This window comes from Stegastes partitus, unplaced genomic scaffold (genome assembly GCF_000690725.1).
Source record: "Stegastes partitus isolate 25-593 unplaced genomic scaffold, Stegastes_partitus-1.0.2 Scaffold379, whole genome shotgun sequence".
Taxonomy (NCBI): Eukaryota; Metazoa; Chordata; class Actinopteri; family Pomacentridae; genus Stegastes; species Stegastes partitus.
In genome coordinates this window covers 343,563-355,079 of record NW_007578110.1, presented here as the reverse complement: position 1 = coordinate 355,079, position 11,517 = coordinate 343,563, and the positions used below count along the sequence as shown (strand labels likewise).

The window sequence follows — 11,517 nt, the reverse complement described above, 5'->3', positions numbered from 1 at the left end:
GAAAAGGGAGAGTGGAAGTCAAATCTTGGGATGGTCAGTGTGCGTATGCTTTATAGTCACATGAGGCCACAGCATCAGTGAGAGTCAGAATATTGTCAAACAAGAAGAAATTGAGCATTGGTGTCTTGTTGAAAAGGAGGAGGCAGGCATTAAGGTCAACTTGCAGGGTGCTGCAGAAAGGGAGCAGTTTACTCGTCAGTCTACTGGATATATACTCCAACCTTGACCTCGCCATAGTCGTAGACATGTAGTAGCATGTCTGAGGTCATCCTAATGGTCAAGACAGAGCTCAGATATTCAAAAGGAGCTTGCAGTAAAATTGGTAGTCCTGCACTTTATAAAGAGTCATCTAAGTTGTTTCAATATCTCATCTGACCAAGGTTTCTCCTACCAAGACAGTCACATCTCTGTGGCAGTATTCCAGGCAAAGAAAGAAAAAAGCTAGAAGAACACCCCTTTCATACGCTCCTGCCCTGAACAAGATGATGGAATTTTAAAGCCTGTGAGCACCTCAGAACCCCTATGAATAGTATTATGACTGGGAATAAAGTTTGTTGCCACAATGACTGTGATTCAAACTGAGTGGATGCAGTGACCCAGGGGTATTCAGCCATGTGCCATCAGTACACTGCAGCAGCTAATATGAATGACCTCCAGTCAGAGAGATACAATCTAGTGAAAACTGCTGTTTTTAAGAAAGTGCACATTCTTAACGAAGTTTAAAAAGAACTGCCTTATTAAAATGACCTGAGCCTGTTTATTAATAAAACCATTGCTTGATACACTTAGCCACCTAAGTTGAACAACCCTCAGTTGTCTGTTAGCATCTCTGCAAATACTGTTTAGAAACAACAGGAGCAAACAAGACCACTAAACAGTTTGAGGACAGACTGTGAAGACGTTATCATCGCACAGCTAACAGTGTCAACAGGACAGTCTAGGCTACATGTAGTCCCCATGCCTGTAATGAGTCTCTACCAAAACACATCGACAAGCTGGACTATCTTAGCCTCAGTTACATAGCTCGAACATTCATTTAGAATGCTTGCACCGCTAGCAACTAGCGGACCCATACGGCTGACAATTGTGACAACTGTCAGGTCAACACAATAGAGCTATTGGCTAAAGCTAAAGTTATATTGGTAGATGGGACCCCGCAGCTAACTTAGCTAGCTAGCACTAGCTGATAAAACTCCCCTGTAGTGTTCGAGCGACACAAATGAAACCCTGAAATAGAATTGTCAGATTTCAATGAGACATAGTTTTCAAGCAGCCACAGTTACGAACCGAACAGTTGAGCGCTGACAGTCTCCTTGGTTCTGGACTTGTGTGGTGGTCTGAAGAGCTCTCCACAAAACACCGTCAAAACACAAACAGACTAGATTTGCGGAACTGTGTTGTGTAACAAGGAGCCAATCAGAAGACAGAACCGTTGTCGCCGACCCAATCAGACAGCGGTAGGGGCGGGACTAATGGCTTCGTCACCGATTACAAAAAAGGCATTTACAAATGATATCTGTCCCATATGTTCACAGTGATGAGCCTTTACTGGGGTTATAAGAGGAGACTGTGAGTTCTTCTGGTTAAAAATACTCAGTAATGTAGAACACTGAGCATGCAGAACACGAACCCACCTATTACCGGGTGGTCCGAGGTCACTTTTCACAGATATCCTCAAATGCAAAGTCTTGAAAAAGTACAATTTGAAATTTTGGAACTTCAAAGTGATCAATAAAACATCAATATCAATATTTTTTGCAATATAGCTACTTACTACACTTCTTTTAATTTACTGTGCAATATTTCATTACTATTGCATTAGTATTTTATTGCTAAAGTATCATTTCCAGTATTATTTCTTTCATTTCTGGCTTTAATTAAGCTCATTTGCTATTTTTTTGCTTATGTATCATATTATCTTAATGCTATGTTATTAGACACTGCATTTATTCTCATGTTATAATAACTTAAGGAAAGTCTAATTTCCTGAGGGATTAATGATGTTCTATGTCATCTTACCTTGTTTTTATTATGTAATAATAATTCTACCAAATTATTTTTAGACCAGAAATTGCTTGATTTGGTATATATATATATTTTAGCACAGTATCAATTGTGCAAATATAATAAATAACAATGTTCTCAGTGTACACAGTCCAAAGACATGCGTGTAGGTTGGTGACTCTGTGAGTGACACTACTTTCTGCCTCTTCCTTTCTGGTTGTTGGTGGAGCCACACAGCATTTCCTTCTTCAAGTTGTAATGGAGGGCTGTTTTGCTGATTCCAAGCAAGTTAGCAATCTCTCTCTCGCTTTATCCTTCTTTGATAAGCACCAATATGGCTGTCATCCTGTCATTTCGCAGTTGTGTTTTATTTTTGTTTTTCAGGCATTGCAATACGATAGTTTAATTTTAAATACATATTAGCACTTTATATACACAGCTTATGCACAAGACAATAGTGCATAGAAAATATATTTTCAGCAATCTAGTGTGAATTTAAAAATGCTAACAAGTTTTTTAAAAAAAAGTAACTTTTAAATATAATTTATTGCATGCATTGTATTGTAGTGACTTTTTTTTTCAAACATGTCTTTTAGAATATGCTGTTATTACTTAATTACAATTACTTTATTACAAGCGCTATGAGATGACTTGTTGTTGTAAATATGCACTATACAAATAAAATTGAATTGAATTGAATTCTAAAATTCTAACGAAATGATCATGTTGAAGGCCTGTTGTGTAGGCTCCAGCAGCTCTCTACAGGAAAAGCTGGTATAGCTGGTGGATAGATAATAACAAGGTCATATTCAGACACAGCAAAAAAGGCAAAAGCCATAATCAGATTTAATTATCACAACAAAGTCAGATTTTAGAAGCCTAATATCTACACTTAGCCTTGTAATTTGTGGCTTGATAGTGAAAACCACAATATAATTCAGTATGGAAATGTAAAGGTTGATGACACTGTTGAGTTTCTTACAGTTTCAAATATCTAGGTTTAAAATGACAAATTCACTGACTACATTCCATATGTTCTTATTGTTTCAAATTCTCATATGGGCATTTGAAGAAAATAAATGCACATTGTGTGTTACTGGTGATGGTATCACAGTTGTGAATGGAGATAAATGTAGTTGAAATATTGATTAGGTAACAGGAAGAGCATTATTAACAACAACAACAACAAAAAATCCTGAAAGTTAATATATTAGAAAAAAAGAAAGAAAGAACAAACTTCACAAAAATGGATTCTGTGTTGTTTACTTCAATTTATTTTAATTCAATTTTATGTAAATATCGCCAATTCTACAATTTCATTTGGCAGACGCTTTTATCCAAAGTGATGTACATCTGACAGTAGATACAACACAAGCACGGATCTAGTCAGGAAAGAACAACCTGGATAAGTTCAAGTGTGACAGGACCTTGGTGACAACAGCAGGCAGTGTGGGAGGTAACAGGAAATGTTTTTGTTTTGTTTTTTTTCTCTTTCCCCCCCCCAATCTGTCAAGTGCAAGGTTCAGTGAAAAGCTAGGTCTTCAGTCTTTTCTTAAAGACTGAGAGGGGCTGTGCAGATAGAACAGAGTTTGGTAACTCGTTCCACCACCGAGGAACCACATTTCACAACATAAGTCCTCTCAGGGCATTTGTTGAGGAAATTTTACCCATATTCATGTGAAGTTTGCCTAGTGGGTGTTTATTAGTATTCCGGTTTACGGTGGGCTCACCAACACAGAGCATGAGTCTGTGAAGGTGAACCGACCCTGAACATCTGCAGAGTCACACATTTATAGGGTAAGTCAGAGGGTAGGGGGGGCTGTATGTAAATACAGAGGTGAATAGAGGTAAATTAACATGCAGTTGCTAATCAAATGACCGGAGGTAAGGGGGGGACAACGAACCACAGGTGGTGGAATCAGGGTTCTGATAGCATACAGTTGCTAATCAAATGGCAGGAGGTAGGGGGACAATGAACAACAGGGGGTGGAATCGGGGGTCTGTGACAGGAGGTGGGAAAACACATGACAAAATTCAGTTATAACTAGTATCAAAAAGCAAATTCAAAAAGCAATGATGAAATAAAAAAGTAGACTTACTTATAAAGATAAAGACAACTTTATTGATCCCACAGTGGGGAAAGTTCACTGTTACAACAGCTCCAAAAAAAAGTGTAGTCAGTGCAAGAATATTTGGGAACACCCAGTGCAAAAAGTAGGAAAGAAACAAACAGAAAACACACAGTGCAAAAATTGCAAGAAAAAAAAATATTATATACAGAAGACTTTTTTTTTTTTTTTTTTTGCAACCAGACNGTTACTGGTGATGGTATCACAGTTGTGAATGGAGATAAATGTAGTTGAAATATTGATTAGGTAACAAGAAGAGCATCATTTACAACAACAACAAAAAATCCTGAAAGTTAATATATTAGAAAAAAAGAAAGAAAGAAAGAAAGAACAGACTTCACAAAAATGGATTCTGTATTGTTTACTTCAATTTATTTTAATTCAATTTTATGTAAATATCGCCAGTTCTACAATTTCATTTGGCAGACGCTTTTATCCAAAGTGATGTACATCTGACAGCAGATACAACACAAGCAAGGATCTAGAACAACCTGGATAAGTTCAAGTGTAACAGGACCTTGATGACAACAGCAGACAGTGTGGGAGGTAATAGGAAATGTTTTTTGTTTTGTTTTGTTTTTTCTCTTTTTCTTTTTTCCCAGTCTGTCAAGTGCAGGGTTCAGTGAAAAGCTAGGTCTTCAGTCTTTTCTTTAAGACTGAGAGGGACTGTGCAGATAGAACAGAGTTTGGTAACTCGTTCCACCACCAAGGAACCACATTTCACAACATAAGTCCTCTCAGGGCACTTGTTGAAGACATTTTACTCATAGTCCTCATGTGAAGTTTGCCGTAGTGGGTGTTTATTAGTATTCCGGTATACGGTGGGCTCACCAACACAGAGCATGAGTCTGTGAAGGTGGACCGACCCTGAACATCTGCAGAGTCACACATTTATAGGGTAAGTCAGAGGGTAGGGGGGGGCCTGTATGTAAATACAGAAGTGAATAGAGGTAAACTAACATACAGTTGCTAATCAAATCATCGGAGGTAAGGGGGGGACAATGAACCACAGGTGGTGGAATCGGAGTCTGGTGACCAGATAGGTGGTGGAGTCGGGGTTCTGATAGGATACAGTTGTTAATCAAATGGCAGGAGATGAACAACAGGGGGTGGAATCGGGGGTCTGTGACAGGAGGTGAGAAAACACATGACAAAAGGTGATGGGAAAACACATGGCAACAGGGGGTGGAATCGGGGGTCTGTGACCATCAAAAGAAAAGAGAATGACTTTCTTAATCATCATCAAATTAAAAGAAAATGACTTTCTTCATCACACTTTACATAGTCAGGTGAAACCCATCCAACCATTATCTTTTCACTGCTGTTTCCTCTGTAGGGTTGAGGGGGGGCTGAGGTCTATATGAGCTGACTCAGGGCCAAGGCAGGGTTCACCCTTGACAGGTCACCAATCACAGGGCTACACTTAGAGACAGACAACTAAGTGCACTCACAGTCACACTACGGACAATTTAGAATCACTTATCAACCCCAGCATCTCTTTGGACTGTGGGAGGAAGCTGGAACACCCAGGGAGAACTTCACACAGAAAGACCCCAGGCATCCTAACCAGAATGCGAAGAACCGGGGATCTTCTGGGTGTGATGGTGCCAACCACCGAGCCACATTGTCTTTATCATTCTTGTTATGTATTTCTATGTCAGAGATTCCAGTTTTTGCTCTTTAATATGTTCTGCATTATAGAATGACATACAGTTTGGCAAATTAAAATTAAGTTAAAATACATTTGTCATTTGGCTTTTTTTCAACTTTCTTTCTTTTTTTTTCTTTTTTTTAAATCTAGCACCAATTCACAACATGTCGTACATATGGGGTGTAGAACAGGACAGCATACGTACAACAGACAAACAATACATAAGAGAACAATAAACACTTTGGAGGTCAGTGAGGTCAGTTACTGCAGATCAGAGGCATGTAGCTCCAGATAAAGAGATACCTGCAGAGAAGGAGAAACACAAACTAGAGAGAAAACAGTTAGTGACATGCAATGGTGAAGTAATTGTATTAATAGAGGAAGCAGCATAACTAAGGAATCCCTAACTATTAAACCTAATGTTAAAGGAAGAGAGGGTGTCTGTCTCCTGAAGCCAAACTGGGAGCCGATTCCATGACTGAGACTGATAACTGAAGGCTCTGCCTCCCATTTTACTTCTGGAAACTGTGGGAAAAAAATTTCTGAGAAGTTCCTGAAGATTTGAACTGAAATTAAATTATGTATTCCTGGAGAGGACAATACTACTAAAATCAATAGACAGATTGATTAAATTCAATTAAAACTAGTATTTAAAAAACAAATTCAAAAAGCAATGATGAAATAAAAAAGTAGACTTACTTATTTTTAACTCCTCATCTTCATGATCAAGTAAAACACTACAGACACCTTCTTCCAGGCTTGTAGGTTTCATCAGAGAGACAATAACCTGAAAAGAAACTATGTGTTCCTGGAGAAGAAACAAGAAAATACAACTAAAATCCAAAAAAAAAAAAAAAAAAAAAAAAAAAGAATTAATTTCACATTCCAAAAGAACATTTAAAAAGCACAGTTTTAATACAAAAAAAAATAAACTTACCTATTTTTAACTCCTTATCCTTGTGATTACGCTGCACTGTAGATCGGTGGTTAGAACCAACACCTCACAGCTACATCATAAACCCAGTTTGCATTCTGGTTAGGACGCCTGGAAAAATTACATTTTCTTTCTGCGTGGAGTTTGCTTGTTCTCCAGGTTCTCCGGCTTCCTCCTACAGTCCAAAAACATGCTGAGGTTAATTGGTGATTCTAAATTGTCTGTAGGTGTGAATGTGAGTGTGCTTGGTTGTCTGTCTCTAAGTGTAGCCCTGTGATAGACTGGTGACCTGTCCAGGGTGTCCCCTGTCTTCACCCTGAGTCCGCTGGAATAGACTCCAGCCCCGCGAGACCCTAGTGAGGATTAAGCGGTGTATAGATAATGGATCAAGAAAAACACTTCAGAAACCTTCTTCCAGGCTTGTAGGTTTCATCAGAGACAATAACCTGAAAAGAAAGGATGTGTTCCTGGAAAAGAAACAAGACAATACAACTGAAATCAATAAAGAAATGAATACATTTCAATGAAAACAACTAATGCAAAAAAGAAATTTACAAAGCAATTTAAAAAACACAAACAAAAAAAACAAAACAGTAACGGTACCTATTTTTAACTCCTCATCCTTGTGATCGATAAAAATGTCCAAGTAAAACACTACAGAGACCATCAGACAGACAATAACCTGACAAGAAATGATGTCCGTCCATCCAGCCATCCATCCATTATCAATACATCGCTTAATGTTGTTTAGTATAGCGAAGCCAGATAATGAAAACATATCCTTGGTGTGTTGAACTTGCCTCACAGTATAGACCTCAGGATGCCTTGTGACAGAAACAGTAACAGATCCTGGGGATGTAGTCTGCTTTTAGCTTTTAGAAAACAGTTTAAAGTTTGGGACCAGCTGAAGCCTGTGTTGTCTGTGTCAAAGTTACGTGATCACTTAAATATATTTGCTGTGTCCTCAGAAGCTGCAGCTTGAACTGTTCCTGTGGTTTAGTGTGAACCAGCTTAGTGTAATGTAAAAATCTGTAGAGTTTCTAAGGTTTACCTTAAACCTGCGGCAAACCTTGAACATCAATAAAGTTCAGCATATGGAGAGATCGGTGTGTATTCAGATTACTTGTTTCAATAAAAGCACTCATATAACGCAGTGACAACACTCCAAAAGGTCCTGCACTCAAAACTTTAATCAAGTAAATGTGGGTAACTATTGTTAGCAAAATGTACGTCAGGTATCAAAAGTAAAAGCGCTTATTGTGCAATAAATATATTTTGGTTTAATATTGCTGCTACAACAACATGTATAAAGCAGTTGACTGCTGCAGAAGTTTAAATCTGATGTAGAGCAATGTATCACATTCTAAAGGTTTATATGCTTGTAGCATCATCCTGTGAGAACCACATTTTTCTATGAGCAAAACATCGCCTGCTTTCAGTAACTAATGTTGTCATACAAATGAAATGGAGTAGAAAGTACAACATTTGTCTCTGAGATGTCTTGAAGTAAAAGGAGAAAGCTGTATAAAATAGAAATACCCAAGTGTTGTACAATCTAATCTTTCACCGTGTTTGTTGCTTTGAATATTCTAAAATAATTGGCAAATATGTACAATTGTGTAACAAGGTTTCACTTGTTGGTTGGTTCACTTGTGATGACACAAACAGGGTTACTGATTATCTGACGAATACAGAAAAACTGTGCCTGCCTGGTCAGTTTGCCAGAAATGTACAATTCACAGAGACATAATAGAATCACACATGTGTTGTCAGGAATATTCAAGCAAGTGCAACAAAGTGGCAAATATGGTATATAATTGAAATATTTGGAATCATATAATTCGATGAACCAGTCAACTATTACAAGTGCAGCTTCACATGTTGTGTCATGTTTTCAGATAGAAACTAAATCCACAGCAGGAGCTGCCAGGGAGGCACATTCTCACTTACTGGGAGTATTTGGTGGAACTAAAGTCATTATCAATGCTGCATCGAGTCATCAAAACATTGTCAGGGATGATGATCTCAGTAATCGTGTACACAACATCACTCAACAAAATCATTCAGTTGTATTGATGAGCTATACAATAATATGGAAATGTGAACAAAAGTGGAAACACTGAGCAGAACAAAATGCAAATCACAGTAACAGGAGTAACACTGCCCAAACAGTGGTAACATGATGATGACAAGGATAATTCTTCTGCCCCAGTGCATGCTGGGAAGCTATCAGAGCCACCAACTCCCAGCGCACTACATGATGATGAGTCTCTGACACACCTGTGTTAGTGGACACTGTAGCTCAGTTCTATTTCACCGATTCAGAATGTGCAATAAATCGATGTTGGACAAGGAGATCAACTAGTCTGAAACTTGAAAACATGAAAAAAAATAAATAAAAAAATAATCTCGAAAAGGCTCATCTTAGAACACACATGTACAAAAATACTGATAATGCAGACGTCAGCTCGGTTTTTTATTTTTTTTCTGAACCACATGTAGCTGCATGTTACAAAACATATCATATAGAATGTTTTCTAATATTAAAAAAAACTTGATCACAAAAATAAAAAAAATGAAATTTTTTGTTGACAAAATCACAACTGATTGAGCAGTCATGACAAGTTGCAACACACAAAACTAAAACTATTTCTAGATAACCTAATCCATGTAGAAAAGAGTTCTGGAGTTTCAAAGCAATTCTTTCAATATAACCAACAAAGTATGCATTTTAAATACGCACACATGTAGCATTTTTGGACCCCTCTTTGTAGGCTGAGAAAAACAAATTGTTAATTGTTATAATACCAGTTATACTTATTGAATTCATAGACTTATTAGAAGCGATGCTTGAAGGTAAACTCTTCAGCAGATATTAGAGATTTACTTACACTTCCTGCACAGAGTCCAGCTGTGACTTTGGTCTTTGAAGGCCAAGTTTATTACCACTGGAACACAAAGAAATAAGCAGAAATAACTTTACTTTTAATATGAAATGCATGGCCAAAAAATGGGGAAAAAAAGGTTTAACTCTCGTAACTTCATTTTAGTTATACCTGAACTTTACCATAGTCAGAGATTATTTAACCTACTAGTTCAATATTGCAGATATTGTGCATTAGATACTGTTGTCCAAACATAGCCTGAAAGTAAAGGCAATTAAAAAAAGAAAACAAAAAAAGAGCTCTCCAGAACTATTTGATTTCAAGTTAAATTTCACAGATGTCTTTATAAATATGCATATCTTAAGATGCAAAAATTTTGAGCAAATCTGAGACAGTCAAGCAGATTTTTTCAGATGCTCATTCAGTCATTAACTTGGAATCAGAAAAGCTAAACAGACGATAAGCATTTTCAGTGACTTGGAGAGCACAGGGTTTTGTTTTTTTTTAAATATTAAAATCTATCCCAGGGTTACATGAGAGAAGAACATGTCTCTGTTTGACTGGGAGTGAAAACACTCTTCAGAGCCATGAAATGACAACATGTGGAGTGTGTGAGGCTCCTCAGTGATGACACGTTACTGCAGCTGTTTGTCCGCTATCAGCCAGACACTGAGTTCAGAACAACACAAATGTGACGCATGTTTCAAACAACAGCTTAACATCAACTCACAAACAGGATCAGTTCCGAACTGAAAAGGCTGGAATATGCACCCCGCTCTATTTCTGACCCCAAAGGACTTAAAGCCACCAAATTCACAACATTTATTGATGATCATGGTCTGAGCATAATCTGAAAAGTTAAAAATGCTGGGACCAACAGGGACAGATTTACTGGGGGGTGTATATTCCAGCAGACCCCATTGCCAGAATATGCACACCCCCAGTAAATCTGTAGGGATGCATTTTTAACTTTTCACAGTATTCTCAGACCAAATCTATCCCTATTGTTCTTATTATTTCCACATGACTATGTACAGACAGATATTAAACATTACTGTTAGACTTTTTTTTTTTTTTTTTAATTCTTCCACAGGCAAATGGCTGTCACTGCGCTCCTTGAGAGGGGGTGCTTTTTCTGGCAGGGGTGCGTACCAAGATGGCCGCCAGCGATTCCATTGGCCGGCAGCCTTTATTATATACGTAGCAACCGGCCCTGAAAAATGAAGCCAACCCGGAAGTGTCAAAAACCTGCCATATCACTACATCCGCTAGTTGCTGGCTCCAAAAAGCCCTGGCTCCCATAGAAATGAATTGGAAAAGAAGTGATCACAGATCACCAAATACCGCATTCCTACAGCTCAGGATGTTTTTCTTGTTAGTTTACATAGTCAAATCCAGAGATCAGGTGGCCAATCTGAAAATAAATCAATACTGATTTTTTAAAAAATCGTCAAAATTTTGCGGGGCAAGGGGCGTGGCTGGCTTGATTGACAGTCGGCAGCGACAATACAGACGAAGCGAGCAGTGGGCGGGCAGAGAGGGCCTGCCTCTCAATCCCTCTGACCAATCGCTGGTCCTATGGTTCCGCCCCCCTCTGACGATTTTTGCGTCACAGGCTCCAAAAATCCAAGATGTCAACCAGGAAGTAGCAAAACGGGTGACGTCACGGTAGTTACGTCCATCTTTTATACTGTCTATGGTTCAACCAGCTACGTTACCAGTTGCGTAACGTTCTTTACACCCTAACGCTTCTCATAATAGTTCCATCGCCTCCATGGTTACCAAAATACACATTTTGAGCATTTTATGAAAACCAGCTCCGGCGTCATCTTGTTTCCAAAACTTGTGAAAAACTAGCTAAAACTAGCTAAAACTAATGTCTTCCAAATAAGAAAAATATCTCTATTTTGCTTT

The 11,517-nt window shown here is 38.2% G+C and overlaps 1 protein-coding gene across 1 annotated transcript in view; it reads right to left on the bottom strand.

Moving 5' to 3' along the window:
- The window catches only part of LOC103359516 (breast carcinoma-amplified sequence 3-like), a gene marked incomplete at its 3' end in the record, with an annotated part of 140,185 nt that extends 138,811 nt beyond the window's left edge, over window positions 1-1,374 (bottom strand). The window contains exon 1 of the mRNA XM_008284889.1: window positions 1,288-1,374. The remainder of the gene's footprint in view (window positions 1-1,287) is intronic.
- Window positions 1,375-11,517: the final 10,143 nt, after the last annotated feature.